The sequence below is a fragment of the Lycorma delicatula genome, chromosome 1, assembly GCF_047948215.1.
Source record: "Lycorma delicatula isolate Av1 chromosome 1, ASM4794821v1, whole genome shotgun sequence".
Lineage (NCBI taxonomy): Eukaryota > Metazoa > Arthropoda > Insecta > Hemiptera > Fulgoridae > Lycorma > Lycorma delicatula.
Genome location: NC_134455.1, coordinates 393589092 through 393610439, shown reverse-complemented (window position 1 = coordinate 393610439; position 21348 = coordinate 393589092). Strand labels below are relative to the sequence as shown.

Below are 21348 nucleotides of genomic sequence, written 5' to 3'. Positions count from 1 at the left end.
ATTATATTAGATATTCACAGATTGTACAAGTATGGTTTCATTTGGAACTATTATTGAATAACTTCCTTGTCTGGATTAATTTGCATGCTTAATTTAACACTCTAGATTATTTTATTTTTAACATTCAATCATTCTAATTTAACTATTCTTTGTGTTTTACAGGCATCAAAATTTTTAACAATATTATTTAAGAAACGTGGGCATAAGACATTTTATAAATTATTCTACTTTGTTAAGGAAATTTAAATTAAAATTTATCGGTGAAAAATCAAGTGTTTAATTTGGGGAAAAAAAGGTTAGTGAAATTGCACTTTGTTTTATAAGAAGATGGCACGTTGTAATTTTTTAGCTGTATGATAAAAGTTTCTTTAGTAATGAAATAAACTTATCATTACAATAGATTATTATTTACAAAAGTACTCTAGTAATAATAATTGCTATTCTTTGTTTCATACTTATCGTAATGTAAGGACATAATTAGGATCTTAATAGAGGAGGAATGAGGTGTAAGCCCACTCGCATAAAAGAAAAGTTTACTTAGTAAACTGAGGTAGTCGTAATATAGCGGGTTAGGGATTGTGATGGTTTTCTAATATATTCAATATAAAGAATTCCTATCACAGTATAGGCTACTATATTATCTTTGATGATTGACGTGGTAGTGCCTCTTTTGAAACCTTTCTAGGTCAGTAAGTTCCTTTTTGAGTAAGTATGTGAGATTTAGTGCTCTGACTACCAATATAGAGTTTATTTAAAAAATGAGTACCATTCCTTTTTGGAGATTTAGTAGTAATTAATTTACGAATGCAATCACAAAAATTATTACGATTTATATGAATACAAGATAGATATTTATTAATTACCAGCAATACACATAAAGTAATATGTGTGATGCAAAGAGTCATCTGTTTTCAGTTCATTATTTCAAATATTCAAATTGTTATTTCAGTAATTTTTAAAATTCGGGTGATGCAATGCCAAGCTGGTTATAGGACAATTTCTGATGACATAGATATCTCGTTGTTTATATTAACTTTCTTATAACACTACTTAATATTTGGTATTTACGTAAAAAGTTTTTAATTGTTTGTATATTGTTATAAAAATAATTTTTTTTTAATTTCAGTACTGAAGAAGCATTTGAAAGCAAATTGTATGAAGTTGAATATGATAATTTTAAAGTTCAAATTTGAAAAAAAATCATAAAATCTGTAACAAGTTATAAAAGTAAAACATCATCATAAAATTTATTTAATGAAATGTACACTACAATTATAAAAATTCTTAATTTGATATTAGTTATTAATTTGTAAAACATTTGATCACATTGCATGTATTATTTGGAAAATTAAGCCAAACTTATTTACCTTAAAGGGGATACCCTTCTTCATTAAATAACTCTGTTGTAGTACAATAAATGTTTTCCTTTTTTTTATTTTAATTTTTATATTTTATTTGTTATAAAGTATAATATCAATCTATGATGTGTTTTACGTTTTATATGCTTTTGTGTTTTTGGAACTTTGATCCATGAATTATAATAAAAGTTTCAAAGTAAAAATGTTGATAAAATATAGAACTATGATTTTTTTTCTAAGTAGCAGTCCTTCCAACAACTGGTAAACACTTTGTTTGCTAAATTTACAATAAATAGCACTTGCTGTACAGTAGCAACATATTCCGCCAGACCTTTGATTATATAAATGTTGGAATACCATCAAAACTAGTACAGCTCTGGATCTAATAGAGTTAACATCCTAGATTCTAAAAGCTAGACTTTTTTGCTGTTGAAATCGCAAGGACGTGTTTGTTTAATCCAGCTATTGTTATCAGATGTTTTGAGCATTGTACACCAAAGATAAGAGGAAAGTGCAGGCCAAAGAAGAACGAAGAGGTCTTCGGAAGAAGAAGAGGGAGAAGAAGAAGAAGGAAGACCAACCACTCGTCTCAACATCACGAACTGGAGTCCGGAACAGAGCCCAGCAGAGATGCGTCCTGAAGGGCAGCCATACCAGAAGCGGATGAAGAGCTTCTACACAACCTCTCCTTTTCAAAACTTACAGGAAAGATAAAATAACCCAGCAATTGCGACTCCTCCGGAAAAGGAGACACATTGCTCTTTCCTTATAGCTAGTGCCACGTTGTGGCGTATTCCTGCTAGCCTATTAAGCGTTAGCACCGAAAGGACTTCAGTGGAATTACGTTCTGAAGGGGAATTACGTCGGGAGGACAGGCTTTATAAGCCTAGTTTTCTGCGTTCGGCCCATGAAATGGGTTCGATAACGCTGGTTGAACAATGGATTGGAATGCAATTAAATACGTCTTACTAAATAATAATAAAGAAAACTTGAAAAAATTAGACCCGCTAACTAAAAATAAACCTCAAAAACACGCCCGATAGAATCACCCAGCAGCAAGGGACTCTATCCAGGTTCTGCGATAAAGTAGGGAGTAATAAACTCCCGCCAACTTTGCATTCCATTCCATTCCAAAGATAGGAACACCTTGCTCCACATGTTGAATCTCAGTGGCTATCCCACTTTCAGATTCATCTAGTAAATTTTGAGGGTTTAGAGGTTGCAATAAAAGTACTTGTTCACCATTAGGCACTGGGCTTATGGCATATAAGGAATTTCTCTGTCATACTATAGGCTACTATATTATCTTGAAAGTTTTGGTGATTGACATTGTAGTGGCCCTTTTGAAGTAGTTAACAGGTCAAGGTGATTATTACAAAGCTAATAAATGATTATATACCAAATATAGAAACATCACATTGTTCCTCCTCATGTTGAATTTCAGTAGTAGTAAAGTTTGATGCTTTGGAGGTTCCAGTGAAAGTACATCACCACCATTAAGCGCTGGGCTTATAGCAAATGTCTTGTGTTCTGCACTCATGTGTCCAATTCTTCTCTGAAAGAACAATTTACAAAATGCTTTTAAAATCCAACAATTGGTGAAGGGAAAATTCTGACACTCACTTCCATAAGGTACAGAAGAGGCGACGGTTGTACAAATTAATAATTGCTTGTTTTTTAAAAAGAGGTGACAAAATAAGGGACTGAAATACTCATCTTACATATATATATATATATCCATTTTGCTATTACATATGCTGTCGTTCTCCTCAAAGGGATGATGAATGGTACTGAGTATAAGGCACTGTTTTGCCCAGGAAGTGGGAAACTGAACCCATAAGCGGAAGAACTTCTTCAAGAAATCATAAGTAGTAGAATACAGAAAGCAACGGAAGGCATTGTATTGAAGGTCCTAGTGATAATCTCTCGCATTACACTATGATGCTATCTGGAAAGTACAGTATTGAAGAAGATCCCATATTCTGTCATTTTAAATTTATTATACAAAATCTGCAATTACTAATGGTCATGTAATGGGAAGATAATATACTATTCTTTGGTGGACATCTAAAAAGTTAAAAAATCATGGACATCTAAAAAGATATCTACGCCTAAAAAGTTTAATTATAAATCATAAGTTTCATAAACATATTTATTTCTGTATTCTTTGTTTCAAAAAGTAAATTAATCGACTTTTCCTTTCTGAAGGACAGTGATTTGATGAGACCGCTTGATCTTCACATCATTAAGCTGAGAACAAGTGCTTTCGAAAGATGTTAATCTGTAATTAAAGGAAAAAGGGAAATCTTGTTGACCAGCCTGTTATATTTGAAACAACGTTTGTCTCTGGTTTGAAATGATTTGTAGGATATTTCCATAATAATTGATAATGTATTAATATATCTGTTATTTTTAAAAAGTATTCATTTCTACTTAGTGGTTATTGTGTATAATGATTTTCTGTATGATTATGTTTGCAAGTTTGTATACTGTTTAATTAGGCATTCAGTACTGTATTTTATCTATTTGTATTTTACGCAAAGTGTGTAAGGACAACAGTTACATCAATTAGGTTGACTTTTGCAAATTCTACAGTTTTAATAAAGAGAATACTGCATTTTTATTAGTTTGTAATGAATCGCATAAAGTCTGAAGCTACTGATTTTCACTTGTTTGTCCCAATTATACAGATATGTCCGCTATGAATTCTTGCCTGAATTTTGGTATTCACTAATCTCAAAAATGTTGTTCGTTTTTCATTTTGAATATTTTCGACCGAATTTTATTTTCTTAAACCTAGCGTAGATTATGAAAAAAACATTATGTTCGGTAGTGCATGTTAATAGAATGTTTCTCTACTTAAAAATTATTGCTTTTTAAGTGGTTGTGTTTATTTTTGTCTGCAATTTCATGTGTTATTCTTCTTATATTCTTTAATATAACTTATTTACATTTTTATAAATTTCATATAAAATTAGGATATCTTATAAAATGATCGTTAGATTGATTGATGACCTGTAGACCTGTTGATTGATTCTCGTCTTACTCTTCCCAGCACATTCCCTCAAATTTATTCTTCTTCTTTGTGCCGAGTGGGTCAGCTACCTTTATTCCATGTATAAATATAAAGTTCCATATATAATATAAAGTAAAGGTACAGCGATGTTTACTGGTAGCATGCAGTTAAATATTTGATCGTACTTTAAAATTATTTGTAACTAAAGAAAAAATAAAATATAATTTAAAAACATAAAGTGCAGTGTTGCGGGTAACTATGGTAAAAAAAGAAGTTTTTGGTTTTCCATGGCAACAATATTTTTTCTTATTTATTATTTTAATACTGTGACTAACAGTAAAAACACATTCAGACGATTTAAGCTATTATAAATAGTATAAATAATATAACTGATAACTGATAAAATGAAAGGCAAACTAATATTGGCTTCTGTCTTTGCTGTTTATGTAGCAGCACAGTGGTGGGGGTATGTAAATATTTAATTACAAAAAAAGTAATTGTAATTTTATGACCATCTAATAAGATTCTGTAATTTCTTAGTAATGTGTATTCCTTAATTCATGTGTATTATTTGCAGAACGAAACGTCGCCGTGCATCACAACCCCAAGCACCGCCGAGTCTACCACGTCCACGTCCATTAATTTATCCAGTGGGTACCTGCCTTGCATGCAAGGAGGTAAACTGCTGGGTAAAAAGGCGGAAGTTAGTTTATACTTAGCTTACTTCCAAAAACGGTAAGCCAATAATATTTAAATAATAACATATTATGAGGAAAATTATTAATATAATTAAGAATAAGTAAATTTCAATGAGTATAAGTATAATTTTATTGTTCTCTGAAGGTCTGGGCGTACATGATGCTTCTAACCTTGTACATGCCAGTACAAAAGCTTATTTACTTTAGATGTTTATTTTGTTTTTCGTAACTTTGTTTAATCATATAATCATATATATAACTCTAACATGTTATTGTCATTCTTTCATTATGCTTGTTTAAATTTACATGGCAATACCGCAGAACATATCAGTAAAGTATTCCAGTGGCGGTTATCCAATAGGAATAGTGGACTATCACCAGATAAGTGAATTGAAAAATGTGTTGAATCTGAAATGATAATAAATATGATGACTTTACACTATAATCCTGCAATAACTACTTCTATAGAAATTACTATTCTACATTATTTTTAATTTGATGATGTAGCTATTAAAGCATATATCATATGTCTTCTGCTATCACAAACTAGAAAAAAACTGTAAATTATTAGGGTTAAGTGCTGTGACCTGTCTTAAGTGGTTTTCGCTTATGAACAAAATTTTTAATTCAATTTAATGATAATATGTCATTCACATGAGGAGGTGGTTATTAAATCATTTTCACTAGAAGGTGGAGCCAAATACTAATCTTCAGTTTGGTATACGTGAAAAATATAAAGGAATCATATTGCCTGCCTGAATAGTAATAATAATTAATGATAAAAAAAGCCATATTCTTCCTTAAGTATTATTTCAAATTTTTTAGGTGATAAATTTCTCCACAAGTTTCATGTATTGAAATAACAAATATTAGATTAAAGTATAAACGGTGTAACTCTTCTTCTAAATTTTAGGTATATTCTTTTTTGTCTAATTATGTTCATTTTCTTTCTATTTTACAGCCTTCAAAATTTTTCGTGAATGGACACAATTTGAAATAAATATTTATTAAAAGTATAAAGGTATGTGAAACTTTGCATTTTCTTTTTTTTTCTTTCTTTATTTATGATATATTATATATAATGATAGTTTACATAAAAATGAGAGGTGAAATGTTCAAAACCGCCCCTAATTCGCAGTACTCTGTTTATATCGGTTTTTAAAATTTAATCTGTTTATCTGTAGGATTTAATTTTTTTTTTTTAATTTTCCACCCATAAGTCGAGAAATATATGTTGAATATAATGAAATTTTCATTAAGGTGACAAATTTAAGTTTTACAGATAACTTGATGAAACATTCTTACGGTTTTACTAGTTATTCTTGCAATTATCAAATGTAGTACTATGAATGTAGGACAAACTATAACAAACGACAAACATCACAAGCATTGTGTTGTTATTAAAGTTGAGGCACAAAAACCCGTACACAAAAACTGACGTCATCAATCCATAATATTGGTATGGTGTCATGATGGAGAAATGAAAAAAAAAACGTTTAGTACACTTGTTGCATGGATGCCAAATCGTGTACATTGAGTGATTAAGAATAAAGATAAACATATTAATTATATTAGATATTCACAGATTGTACAAGTATGGTTTTTCATTTGGAACTATTATTGAATAACTTCCTTGTCTGGATTAATTTGCATGCTTAATTTAACACTCTAGATTATTTTATTTTTAACATTCAATCATTCTAATTTAACTATTCTTTGTGTTTTACAGGCATCAAAATTTTTAACAATATTATTTAAGACGTGGGCATAAGACATTTTATAAATTATTCTACTTTGTTAAGGAAATTTAAATTAAAATTTATCGGTGAAAAATCAAGTGTTTAATTTGGGGAAAAAAAGGTTAGTGAAATTGCACTTTGTTTTATAAGAAGATGGCACGTTGTAATTTTTTAGCTGTATGATAAAAGTTTCTTTAGTAATGAAATAAACTTATCGTTACAATAGATTATTATTTACAAAAGTACTCTAGTAATTATTCTTTGTTTCATACTTATCGTAATGTAAGGACATAATTAGGATCGAAATAGAGGAGGAATGAGGTGTAAGCCCACTCGCATAAAAGAAAAGTTTACTTAGTAAACTGAGGTAGTCGTAATATAGCGGGTTAGGGATTGTGATGGTTTTCTAATATATTCAATATAAAGAATTCCTATCACTGTATAGGCTACTATATTATCTTTGATGATTGACGTGGTAGTGCTTTTTTCGAAACCTTTCCAGGTCAGTAAGTTCCTTTTTGAGTAAGTATGTGAGATTTAGTGCTCTGACTACCAATATAGAGTTTATTTAAAAAATGAGTACCATTCCTTTTTGGAGATTTAGTAGTAATTAATTTACGAATGCAATCACAAAAATTATTACGATTTATATGAATACAAGATAGATATTTATTAATTACCAGCAATACACATAAAGTAATATGTGTGATGCGAAGAATGCAATCACAAAAATTATTACGATTTATATGAATACAAGATAGATATTTATTAATTACCAGCAATACACATAAAGTAATATGTGTGATGCGAAGAGTCATCTGTTTTCAGTTCATTATTTCAAATATTCAAATTGTTATTTCAGTAATTTTTAAAATTCGGGTGATGCAATGCCAAGCTGGTTATAGGACAATTTCTGATGACATAGATATCTCGTTGTTTATATTAACTTTCTTATAACACTACTTAATATTTGGTATTTACGTAAAAAGTTTTTAATTGTTTGTATATTGTTATAAAAATAATTTTTTTTTAATTTCAGTACTGAAGAAGCATTTGAAAGCAAATTGTATGAAGTTGAATATGATAATTTTAAAGTTCAAATTTGAAAAAAAATCATAAAATCTGTAACAAGTTATAAAAGTAAAACATCATCATAAAATTTATTTAATGAAATGTACACTACAATTATAAAAATTCTTAATTTGATATTAGTTATTAATTTGTAAAACATTTGATCACATTGCATGTATTATTTGGAAAATTAAGCCAAACTTATTTACCTTAAAGGGGATACCCTTCTTCATTAAATAACTCTGTTGTAGCACAATAAATGTTTTCCTTTTTTTTATTTTAATTTTTATATTTTATTTGTTATAAAGTATAATATCAATCTATGATGTGTTTTACGTTTTATATGCTTTTGTGTTTTTGGAACTTTGATTTATGAATTATAATAAAAGTTTCAAAGTAAAAATGTTGATAAAATATAGAACTATGATTTTTTTTCTAAGTAGCAGTCCTTCCAACAACTGGTAAACACTTTGTTTGCTAAATTTACAATAAATAGCACTTGCTGTACAGTAGCAACATATTCCGCCAGACCTTTGATTATATAAATGTTGGAATACCATCAAAACTAGTACAGCTCTGGATCTAATAGAGTTAGTTAACATCCTAGATTCTAAAAGCTAGACTTTTTTGCTGTTAAAATCGCAAGGACGTGTTTGTTTAATCCAGCTATTGTTATCAGATGTTTTGAGCATTGTACACCAAAGATAAGAGGAAAGTTCAGGCCAAAGAAGAACGAAGAGTTCTTCGGAAGAAGAAGAGGGAGAAGAAGAAGAAGGAAGACCAACCACTCGTCTCAACATCACGAACTGGAGTCCGGAACAGAGCCCAGCAGAGATGCGTCCTGAAGGGCAGCCATACCAGAAGCGGATGGCTTTCCTTTTCAAAACTTACAGGAAAGATAAAATAACCCAGCAATTGCGACTCCTCCGGAAAAGGAGACACATTGCTCTTTCCTTATAGCTAGTGCCACGTTGTGGCGTATTCCTGCTAGCCTATTAAGCGTTAGCACCGAAAGGACTTCAGTGGACGTTCTGAAGGGGAATTACGTCGGGAGGACAGGCTTTATAAGCCTAGTTTTCTGCGTTCGGCCCATGAAATGGGTTCGATAACGCTGGTTGAACAATGGATTGGAATGCAATTAAATACGTCTTAAAATACTAAATAATAATAAAGAAACTTGAAAAAATTAGACCCGCTAACTAAAAATAAACCTCAAAAACACGCCCGATAGAATCACCCAGCAGCAAGGGACTCTATCCAGGTTCTGCGATAAAGTAGGGAGTAATAAACTCCCGCCAACTTTGCATTCCATTCCATTCCAAAGATAGGAACACCTTGCTCCACATGTTGAATCTCAGTGGCTATCCCACTTTCAGATTCATCTAGTAAATTTTGAGGGTTTAGAGGTTGCAATAAAAGTACTTGTTCACCATTAGGCACTGGGCTTATGGCATATAAGGAATTTCTCTGTCATACTATAGGCTACTATATTATCTTGAAAGTTTTGGTGATTGACATTGTAGTGGCAATTTTTGAAGTAGTTAACAGGTCAAGGTGATTATTACAAAGATTATAAATGATTATATACCAAATATAGAAACATCACATTGTTCCTCCTCATGTTGAATTTCAGTAGTAGTAAAGTTTGATGCTTTGGAGGTTCCAGTGAAAGTACATCGCCACCATTAAGCGCTGGGCTTATAGCAAATGTCTTGTGTTCTGCACTCATGTGCCCAATTCTTCTCTGAAAGAACAATTTACAAAATGCTTTTAAAATCCAACAATTGGTGAAGGGAAAATTCTGACACTCACTTCCACTCACTTCATTAAAAAGTTTAATTATAAATCATAAGTTTCATAAACATATTTATTTCTGTATTCTTTGTTTCTAATTCAAAAAGTAAATTAATCGACTTTTCCTTTCTGAAGGACAGTGATTTGATGAGACCGCTTGATCTTCACATCATTAAGCTGAGAACAAGTGCTTTCGAAAGATGTTAATCTGTAATTAAAGGAAAAAGGGAAATCTTGTTGACCAGCCTGTTATATTTGAAACAATGTTTGTCTCTGGTTTGAAATGATTTGTAGGATATTTCCATAATAATTGATAATGTATTAATATATCTGTTATTTTTAAAAAGTATTCATTTCTACTTAGTGGTTATTGTGTATAATGATTTTCTGTATGATTATGTTTGCAAGTTTGTATACTGTTTAATTAGGTATTCAGTACTGTATTTTATCTATTTGTATTTTACGTTTGAGATTATTATTGCCGACATATAAGCAAAGTGTGTAAGGACAACAGTTACATCAATTAGGTTGACTTTTGCAAATTCTACAGTTTTAATAAAGAGAATACTGCATTTTTATTAGTTTGTAATGAATCGCATAAAGTCTGAAGCTACTGATTTTCACTTGTTTGTCCCAATTATACAGATATGTCCGCTATGCTTGCCTGAATTTTGGTATTCACTAATCTCAAAAATGTTGTTCGTTTTTCATTTTGAATATTTTCGACCGAATTTTATTTTCTTAAACCTAGCGTAGATTATGAAAAAAACATTATGTTCGGTAGTGCATGTTAATAGAATGTTTCTCTACTTAAAAATTATTGCTTTTTAAGTGGTTGTGTTTATTTTTGTCTGCAATTTCATGTGTTATTCTTCTTATATTCTTTAATATAACTTATTTACATTTTTATAAATTTCATATAAAATTAGGATATCTTATAAAATGATCGTTAGATTGATTGATGACCTGTAGACCTGTTGATTGATTCTCGTCTTACTCTTCCCAGCACATTCCCTCAAATTTATTCTTCTTCTTTGTGCCGAGTGGGTCAGCTACCTTTATTCCATGTATAAATATATAAAGTTCCATATATAAAGTAAAGGTACAGCGATGTTTACTGGTAGCATGCAGTTAAATATTTGATCGTACTTTAAAATTATTTGTAACTAAAGAAAAAATAAAATATAATTTAAAAACATAAAGTGCAGTGTTGCGGGTAACTATGGTAAAAAAAGAAGTTTTTGGTTTTCCATGGCAACAATATTTTTTCTTATTTATTATTTTAATACTGTGACTAACAGTAAAAACACATTCAGACGATTTAAGCTATTATAAATAGTATAAATAATATAACTGATAACTGATAAAATGAAAGGCAAACTAATATTGGCATCTGTCTTTGCTGTTTATGTAGCAGCACAGTGGTGGCGGTATGTAAATATTTAATTACAAAAAAAGTAATTGTAATTTTATGACCATCTAATAAGATTCTGTAATTTCTTAGTAATGTGTATTCCTTAATTCATGTGTATTATTTGCAGAACGAAACGTCGCCGTGCATCACAACCCCAAGCACCTCCGAGTCTACCACGTCCACGTCCATTAATTTATCCAGTGGGTACCTGCCTTGCATGCAAGGAGGTAAACTGCTGGGTAAAAAGGTGGAAGTTAGTTTATACTTAGCTTACTTCCAAAAACGGTAATCTAATAATATTTAAATAATATCATATTATGAGGAAAATTATTAATATAATTAAGAATAAGTAAATTTCAATGAGTATAAGTATAATTTTATTGTTCTCTGAAGGTCTGGGCGTACATGATGCTTCTAACCTTGTACATGCCAGTACAAAAGCTTATTTACTTTAGATTTTTATTTTGTTTTTCGTAACTTTGTTTAATCATATAATCATATATATAACTCTAACATGTTATTCTCATTCTTTCATTTGTTTAAATTTACATGGCAATACCGCAGAACATATCAGTAAAGTATTCCAGTGGCGGTTATCCAATAGGAATAGTGGACTATCACCAGATAAGTGAATTGAAAAATGTGTTGAATCTGAAATGATAATAAATATGATGACTTTACACTATAATCCTGCAATAACTACTTCTATAGAAATTACTATTCTACATTATTTTTAATTTGATGATGTAGCTATTAAAGCATATATCATATGTCTTCTGCTATCACAAACTAGAAAAAAACTGTAAATTATTAGGGTTAAGTGCTGTGACCTGTCTTAAGTGGTTTTCGCTTATGAACAAAATTTTTAATTCAATTTAATGATAATATGTCATTCACATGAGGAGGTGGTTATTAAATCATTTTCACTAGAAGGTGGAGCCAAATACTAATCTTCAGTTTGGTATACGTGAAAAATATAAAGGAATCATATTGCCTGCCTGAATAGTAATAATTAATGATAAAAAAGCCATATTCTTCCTTAAGTATTATTTCAAATTTTTTAGGTGATAAATTTCTCCACAAGTTCTTCTCCACAAGTTCATGTATTGAAATAACAAATATTAGATTAAACTATAAACGGTGTAACTCTTCTTCTAAATTTTAGGTATATTCTTTTTTGTCTAATTATGTTCATTTTCTTTCTATTTTACAGCCTTCAAAATTTTTCGTGAATGAACACAATTTGAAATAAATATTTATTAAAAGTATAAAGGTATGTGAAACTTTGCATTTTCTTTTTTTTTCTTTCTTTATTTATGATATATTATATATAATGATAGTTTACATAAAAATGAGAGGTGAAATGTTCAAAACCGCCCCTAATTCGCAGTACTCTGTTTATATCGGTTTTTAAAATTTAATCTGTTTATCTGTACGATTTAATTTTTTTTTTTTAATTTTCCACCCATAAGTCGAGAAATATATGTTGAATATAATGAAATTTTCATTAAGGTGACAAATTTAAGTTTTACAGATAACTTGATGAAACATTCTTACGGTTTTACTAGTTATTCTTGCAATTATCAAATGTAGTACTATGAATGTAGGACAAACTATAACAAACGACAAACATCACAAGCATTGTGTTGTTATTAAAGTTGAGGCACAAAAACCCGTACACAAAAACTGACGTCATCAATCCATAATATTGGTATGGTGTCATGATGGAGAAATGAAAAAAAAACGTTTAGTACACTTGTTGCATGGATGCCAAATCGTGTACATTGAGTGATTAAGAATAAAGATAAACATATTAATTATATTAGATATTCACAGATTGTACAAGTATGGTTTCATTTGGAACTATTATTGAATAACTTCCTTGTCTGGATTAATTTGCATGCTTAATTTAACACTCTAGATTATTTTATTTTTAACATTCAATCATTCTAATTTAACTATTCTTTGTGTTTTACAGGCATTTTAACAATATTATTTAAGAAACGTGGGCATAAGACATTTTATAAATTATTCTACTTTGTTAAGGAAATTTAAATTAAAGTTTATCGGTGAAAAATCAAGTGTTTAATTTGGGAAAAAAAAGGTTAGTGACATTGCACTTTGTTTTATAAGAAGATGGCACGTTGTAATTTTTTAGCTGTATGATAAAAGTTTCTTTAGTAATGAAATAAACTTATCGTTACAATAGATTATTATTTACAGATTATTATTTACAAAAGTACTCTAGTAATAATAATTGCTATTCTTTGTTTCATACTTATCGTAATGTAAGGACATAATTAGGATCGAAATAGAGGAGGAATGAGGTGTAAGCCCACTCGCATAAAAGAAAAGTTTAGTAAACTGAGGTAGTCGCGTAATATAGCGGGTTAGGGATTGTGATGGTTTTCTAATATATTCAATAAAGAATTCCTATCACAGTATAGGCTACTATATTATCTTTGATGATTGACGTGGTAGTGCCTCTTTTGAAACCTTTCTAGGTCAGTAAGTTCCTTTTTGAGTAAGTATGTTAGTGCTCTGACTACCAATATAGAGTTTATTTAAATAGAGTTTATTTAAAAAATGAGTACCATTCCTTTTTGGAGATTTAGTAGTAATTAATTTACGAATGCAATCACAAAAATTATTACGATTTATATGAATACAAGATAGATATTTATTAATTACCAGCAATACACATAAAGTAATATGTGTGATGCAAAGAGTCATCTGTTTTCAGTTCATTATTTCAAATATTCAAATTGTTATTTCAGTAATTTTTAAAATTCGGGTGATGCAATGCCAAGCTGGTTATAGGACAATTTCTGATGACATAGATATCTCGTTGTTTATATTAACTTTCTTATAACACTACTTAATATTTGGTATTTAAGTAAAAAGTTTTTAATGTTTGTATATTGTTATAAAAATAATTTTTTTTTAATTTCAGTACTGAAGAAGCATTTGAAAGCTTTTCAAATTTGAAAAAAAATCATAAAATCTGTAACAAGTTATACATCATCATAAAATTTATTTAATGAAATGTACAATTATAAAAATTCTTAATTTGATATTAGTTATTAATTTGTAAAACATTTGATCACATTGCATGTATTATTTGGAAGATCACATTGCATGTATTATTTGGAAAATTAAGCCAAACTTATTTACCTTAAAGGGGATACCCTTCTTCATTAAATAATTCTGTTGTAGTACAATAAATGTTTTCCTTTTTTTTATTTTAATTTTTATATTTTATTTGTTATAAAGTATAATATCAATCTATGATATGTTTTACGTTTTATATGCTTTTGTGTTTTTGGAACTTTGATCCATGAATTATAATAAAAGTTTCAAAGTAAAAATGTTGATAAAATATAGAACTATGATTTCCAACAACTGGTACTTGCTGTACACTTGCTGTACAGTAGCAACATATTCCGCCAGACCTCTGATTATATAAATGTTGGACCATCAAAACTTGTACAGCTCTGGATCTAATAGAGTTAACATCCTAGATTCTAAAAGCTAAACTTTTTTGCTGTTGAAATCGCAAGGACGTGTTTGTTTAATCCAGCTATTGTTATCAGATGTTTTGAGCATTGTACACCAAAGATAAGAGGAAAGTGCAGGCCAAAGAAGAACGAAGAGGTCTTCGGAAGAAGAAGAGGGAGAAGAAGAAGAAGGAAGACCAACCACTCGTCTCAACATCACGAACTGGAGTCCGGAACAGAGCCCAGCAGAGATGCGTCCTGGAGGGCAGCCATACCAGAAGCGGATGAAGAGCTTCTACACAACCTCTCCTTTTCAAAACTTACAGGAAAGATAAAATAACCCAGCAATTGCGACTCCTCCGGAAAAGGAGACACATTGCTCTTTCCTTATAGCTAGTGCCACGTTGTGGTGTATTCCTGCTAGCCTATTAAGCGTTAGCACCGAAAGGACTTCAGTGGACGTTCTGAAGGGGAATTACGTCGGGAGGACAGGCTTTATAAGCCTAGTTTTCTGCGTTCGGCCCATGAAATGGGTTCGATAACGCTGGTTGAACAATGGATTGGAATGCAATTAAATACGTCTTAAAATACTAAATAATAATAAAGAAAACTTGAAAAAATTAGACCCGCTAACTAAAAATAAACCTCAAAAACACGCCCGATAGAATCACCCAGCAGCAAGGGACTCTATCCAGGTTCTGCGATAAAGTAGGAAGTAATAAACTCCCGCCAACTTTGCATTCCATTCCATTCCAAAGATAGGAACACCTTGCTCCACATGTTGAATCTCAGTGGCTATCCCACTTTCAGATTCATCTAGTAAATTTTGAGGGTTTAGAAAATTTTGAGGGTTTAGAGGTTGCAATAAAAGTACTTGTTCACCATTAGGCACTGGGCTTATGGCATATAAGGAATTTCTCTGTCATACTATAGGCTACTATATTATCTTGAAAGTTTTGGTGATTGACATTGTAGTGGCCCTTTTGAAGTAGTTAACAGGTCAAGGTGATTATTACAAAGATTATAAATGATTATATACCAAATATAGAAACATCACATTGTTCCTCCTCATGTTGAATTTCAGTAGTAGTAAAGTTTGATGCTTTGGAGGTTCCAGTGAAAGTACATCGCCACCATTAAGCGCTGGGCTTAAAGCAAATGTCTTGTGTTCTGCACTCATGTGCCCAATTCTTCTCTGAAAGAACAATTTACAAAATGCTTTTAAAATCCAACAATTGGTGAAGGGAAAATTCTGACACTCACTTCCATAAGGTACAGAAGAGGCGACGGTTGTACAAATTAATAATGGCTTGTTTATAAAAACAGGTGACAAAAGAAGGGACTGAAATACTCATCATATATATATATATATATATATCGATTTTGCTATTACATATGCTGTCGTTCTCCTCAAAGGGATGATGAATGGTACTGAGTATAAGGCACTGTTTTGCCCAGGAAGTGGGAAACTGAACCCATAAGCGGAAGAACTTCTTCAAGAAATCATAAGTAGTAGAATACAGAAAGCAACGGAAGGCATTGTATTGAAGGTCCTAGTGATAATCTCTCGCATTACACTATGATGCTATCTGGAAAGTACAGTATTGAAGAAGATCCCATATTCTGTCATTTTAAATTTATTATACAAAATCTGCAATTACTAATGGTCATGTAATGGGAAGATAATATACTATTCTTTGGTGGACATCTAAAAAGTTAAAAAATCATGGACAGTATTGAAGAAGATCCCATATTCTGTCATTTTAAATTTATTATACAAAATCTGCAATTACTAATGGTCATGTAATGGGAAGATAATATACTATTCTTTGGTGGACATCTAAAAAGTTAAAAAATCATGGACATCTAAAAAGATATCTACGCCTAAAAAGTTTAATTATAAATCATAAGTTTCATAAACATATTTATTTCTGTATTCTTTGTTTCTAATTCAAAAAGTAAATTAATCGACTTTTCCTTTCTGAAGGACAGTGATTTGATGAAACCGCTTGTTCTTCACATCATTAAGCTGAGAACAAGTGCTTTCGAAAGATGTTAATCTGTAATTAAAGGAAAAAAGGAAATCTTGTTGACCAGCCTGTTATATTTGAAACAACGTTTGTCTCTGGTTTGAAATGATTTGTAGGATATTTCCATAATAATTGATAATGTATTAATATATCTGTTATTTTTAAAAAGTATTCATTTCTACTTAGTGGTTATTGTGTATAATGATTTTCTGTATGATTATGTTTGCAAGTTTGTATACTGTTTAATTAGGTATTCAGTACTGTATTTTATCTTTTTTGTATTTTACGTTTGAGATTATTATTGCCGACATATAAGCAAAGTGTGTAAGGACAACAGTTACATCAATTAGGTTGACTTTTGCAAATTCTACAGTTTTAATAAAGAGAATACTGCATTTTTATTAGTTTGTAATGAATCGCATAAAGTCTGAAGCTACTGATTTTCACTTGTTTGTCCCAATTATACAGATATGTCCGCTATGAATTCTTGCCTGAATTTTGGTATTCACTAATCTCAAAAATGTTGTTCGTTTTTCATTTTGAATATTTTCGACTGAATTTTATTTTCTTAAACCTAGCGTAGATTATGAAAAAAACATTATGTTCGGTAGTGCATGTTAATAGAATGTTTCTCTACTTAAAAATTATTGCTTTTTAAGTGGTTGTGTTTATTTTTGTCTGCAATTTCATGTGTTATTCTTCTTATATTCTTTAATATAACTTATTTACATTTTTATAAATTTCATATAAAATTAGGATATCTTATAAAATGATCGTTAGATTGATTGATGACCTGTAGACCTGTTGATTGATTCTCGTCTTACTCTTCCCAGCACATTCCCTCAAATTTATTCTTCTTCTTTGTGCCGAGTGGGTCAGCTACCTTTATTCCATGTATAAATATATAAAGTTCCATATATAAAGTAAAGGTACAGCGATGTTTACTGGTAGCATGCAGTTAAATATTTGATCGTACTTTAAAATTATTTGTAACTAAAGAAAAAATAAAATATAATTTAAAAACATAAAGTGCAGTGTTGCGGGTAACTATGGTAAAAAAAGAAGTTTTTGGTTTTCCATGGCAACAATATTTTTTCTTATTTATTATTTTAATACTGTGACTAACAGTAAAAACACATTCAGACGATTTAAGCTATTATAAATAGTATAAATAATATAACTGATAACTGATAAAATGAAAGGCAAACTAATATTGGCATCTGTCTTTGCTGTTTATGTAGCAGCACAGTGGTGGCGGTATGTAAATATTTAATTACAAAAAAAGTAATTGTAATTTTATGACCATCTAATAAGATTCTGTAATTTCTTAGTAATGTGTATTCCTTAATTCATGTGTATTATTTGCAGAACGAAACGTCGCCGTGCATCACAACCCCAAGCACCTCCGAGTCTACCACGTCCACGTCCATTAATTTATCCAGTGGGTACCTGCCTTGCATGCAAGGAGGTAAACTGCTGGGTAAAAAGGCGGAAGTTAGTTTATACTTAGCTTACTTCCAAAAACGGTAAGCTAATAATATTTTAATAATATCATATTATGAGGAAAATTATTAATATAATTAAGAATAAGTAAATTTCAATGAGTATAAGTATAATTTTATTGTTCTCTGAAGGTCTGGGCGTACATGATGCTTCTAACCTTGTACATGCCAGTACAAAAGCTTATTTACTTTAGATGTTTATTTTGTTTTTCGTAACTTTGTTTAATCATATAATCATATATATAACTCTAACATGTTATTCTCATTCTTTCATTATGCTTGTTTAAATTTACATGGCAATACCGCAGAACATATCAGTAAAGTATTCCAGTGGCGGTTATCCAATAGGAATAGTGGACTATCACCAGATAAGTGAATTGAAAAATGTGTTGAATCTGAAATGATAATAAATATGATGACTTTACACTATAATCCTGCAATAACTACTTCTATAGAAATTACTATTCTACATTATTTTTAATTTGATGATGTAGCTATTAAAGCATATATCATATGTCTTCTGCTATCACAAACTAGAAAAAAACTGTAAATTATTAGGGTTAAGTGCTGTGACCTGTCTTAAGTGGTTTTCGCTTATGAACAAAATTTTTAATTCAATTTAATGATAATATGTCATTCACATGAGGAGGTGGTTATTAAATCATTTTCACTAGAAGGTGGAGCCAAATACTAATCTTCAGTTTGGTATACGTGAAAAATATAAAGGAATCATATTGCCTGCCTGAATAGTAATAATTAATGATAAAAAAGCCATATTCTTCCTTAAGTATTATTTCAAATTTTTTAGGTGATAAATTTCTCCACAAGTTCTTCTCCACAAGTTCATGTATTGAAATAACAAATATTAGATTAAACTATAAACGGTGTAACTCTTCTTCTAAATTTTAGGTATATTCTTTTTTGTCTAATTATGTTCATTTTCTTTCTATTTTACAGCCTTCAAAATTTTTCGTGAATGGACACAATTTGAAATAAATATTTATTAAAAGTATAAAGGTATGTGAAACTTTGCATTTTCTTTTTTTTTCTTTCTTTATTTATGATATATTATATATAATGATAGTTTACATAAAAATGAGAGGTGAAATGTTCAAAACCGCCCCTAATTCGCAGTACTCTGTTTATATCGGTTTTTAAAATTTAATCTGTTTATCTGTACGATTTAATTTTTTTTTTTTAATTTTCCACCCATAAGTCGAGAAATATATGTTGAATATAATGAAATTTTCATTAAGGTGACAAATTTAAGTTTTACAGATAACTTGATGAAACATTCTTACGGTTTTACTAGTTATTCTTGCAATTATCAAATGTAGTACTATGAATGTAGGACAAACTATAACAAACGACAAACATCACAAGCATTGTGTTGTTATTAAAGTTGAGGCACAAAAACCCGTACACAAAAACTGACGTCATCAATCCATAATATTGGTATGGTGTCATGATGGAGAAATGAAAAAAAAACGTTTAGTACACTTGTTGCATGGATGCCAAATCGTGTACATTGAGTGATTAAGAATAAAGATAAACATATTAATTATATTAGATATTCACAGATTGTACAAGTATGGTTTCATTTGGAACTATTATTGAATAACTTCCTTGTCTGGATTAATTTGCATGCTTAATTTAACACTCTAGATTATTTTATTTTTAACATTCAATCATTCTAATTTAACTATTCTTTGTGTTTTACAGGCATCAAAATTTTTAACAATATTATTTAAGAAACGTGGGCATAAGACATTTTATAAATTATTCTACTTTGTTAAGGAAATTTAAATTAAAGTTTATCGGTGAAAAATCAAGTGTTTAATTTGGGAAAAAAAAGGTTAGTGACATTGCACTTTGTTTTATAAGAAGATGGCACGTTGTAATTTTTTAGCTGTATGATAAAAGTTTCTTTAGTAATGAAATAAACTTATCGTTACAATAGATTATTATTTACAGATTATTATTTACAAAAGTACTCTAGTAATAATAATTGCTATTCTTTGTTTCATACTTATCGTAATGTAAGGACATAATTAGGATCGAAATAGAGGAGGAATGAGGTGTAAGCCCACTCGCATAAAAGAAAAGTTTAGTAAACTGAGGTAGTCGCGTAATATAGCGGGTTAGGGATTGTGATGGTTTTCTAATATATTCAATATAAAGAATTCCTATCACAGTATAGGCTACTATATTATCTTTGATGATTGACGTGGTAGTGCCTCTTTTGAAACCTTTCTAGGTCAGTAAGTTCCTTTTTGAGTAAGTATGTTAGTGCTCTGACTACCAATATAGAGTTTATTTAAATAGAGTTTATTTAAAAAATGAGTACCATTCCTTTTTGGAGATTTAGTAGTAATTAATTTACGAATGCAATCACAAAAATTATTACGATTTATATGAATACAAGATAGATATTTATTAATTACCAGCAATACACATAAAGTAATATGTGTGATGCGAAGAGTCATCTGTTTTCAGTTCATTATTTCAAATATTCAAATTGTTATTTCAGTAATTTTTAAAATTCGGGTGATGCAATGCCAAGCTGGTTATAGGACAATTTCTGATGACATAGATATCTCGTTGTTTATATTAACTTTCTTATAACACTACTTAATATTTGGTATTTACGTAAAAAGTTTTTAATGTTTGTATATTGTTATAAAAATAATTTTTTTTTAATTTCAGTACTGAAGAAGCATTTGAAAGCAAATTGTATGAAGTTGAATATGATAATTTTAAAGTTCAAATTTGAAAAAAAATCATAAAATCTGTAACAAGTTATACATCATCATAAAATTTATCTAATGAAATGTACACTACAATTATAAAAATTCTTAATTTGATATTAGTTATTAATTTGTAAAACATTTGATCACATTGCATGTATTATTTGGAAAATTAAGCCAAACTTATTTACCTTAAAGGGGATACCCTTCTTCATTAAATAATTCTGTTGTAGTACAATAAATGATGTTTTGAGCATTGTACACCAAAGATAAGAGGAAAGTGCAGGCCAAAGAAGAACGAAGAGGTCTTCGGAAGAAGAAGAGGGAGAAGAAGAAGAAGGAAGACCAACCACTCGTCTCAACATCACGAACTGGAGTCCGGAACAGAGCCCAGCAGAGATGCGTCCTGAAGGGCAGCCATACCAGAAGCGGATGAAGAGCTTCTACACAACCTCTCCTTTTCAAAACTTACAGGAAAGATA

At 30.0% G+C, this 21348-nt stretch overlaps 1 long non-coding RNA gene across 1 annotated transcript; it reads left to right on the top strand.

The window, feature by feature from the left end:
• The first annotated feature begins 13080 nt into the window (after nucleotides 1-13080).
• LOC142318469 (uncharacterized) lies at nucleotides 13081-19140 on the top strand. Its single transcript, XR_012754932.1, has 3 exons — nucleotides 13081-13194; nucleotides 17986-18143; nucleotides 19077-19140. It is a non-coding gene; the product is annotated as an uncharacterized LOC142318469 (long non-coding RNA).
• The last annotated feature ends 2208 nt before the right edge of the window (nucleotides 19141-21348 follow it).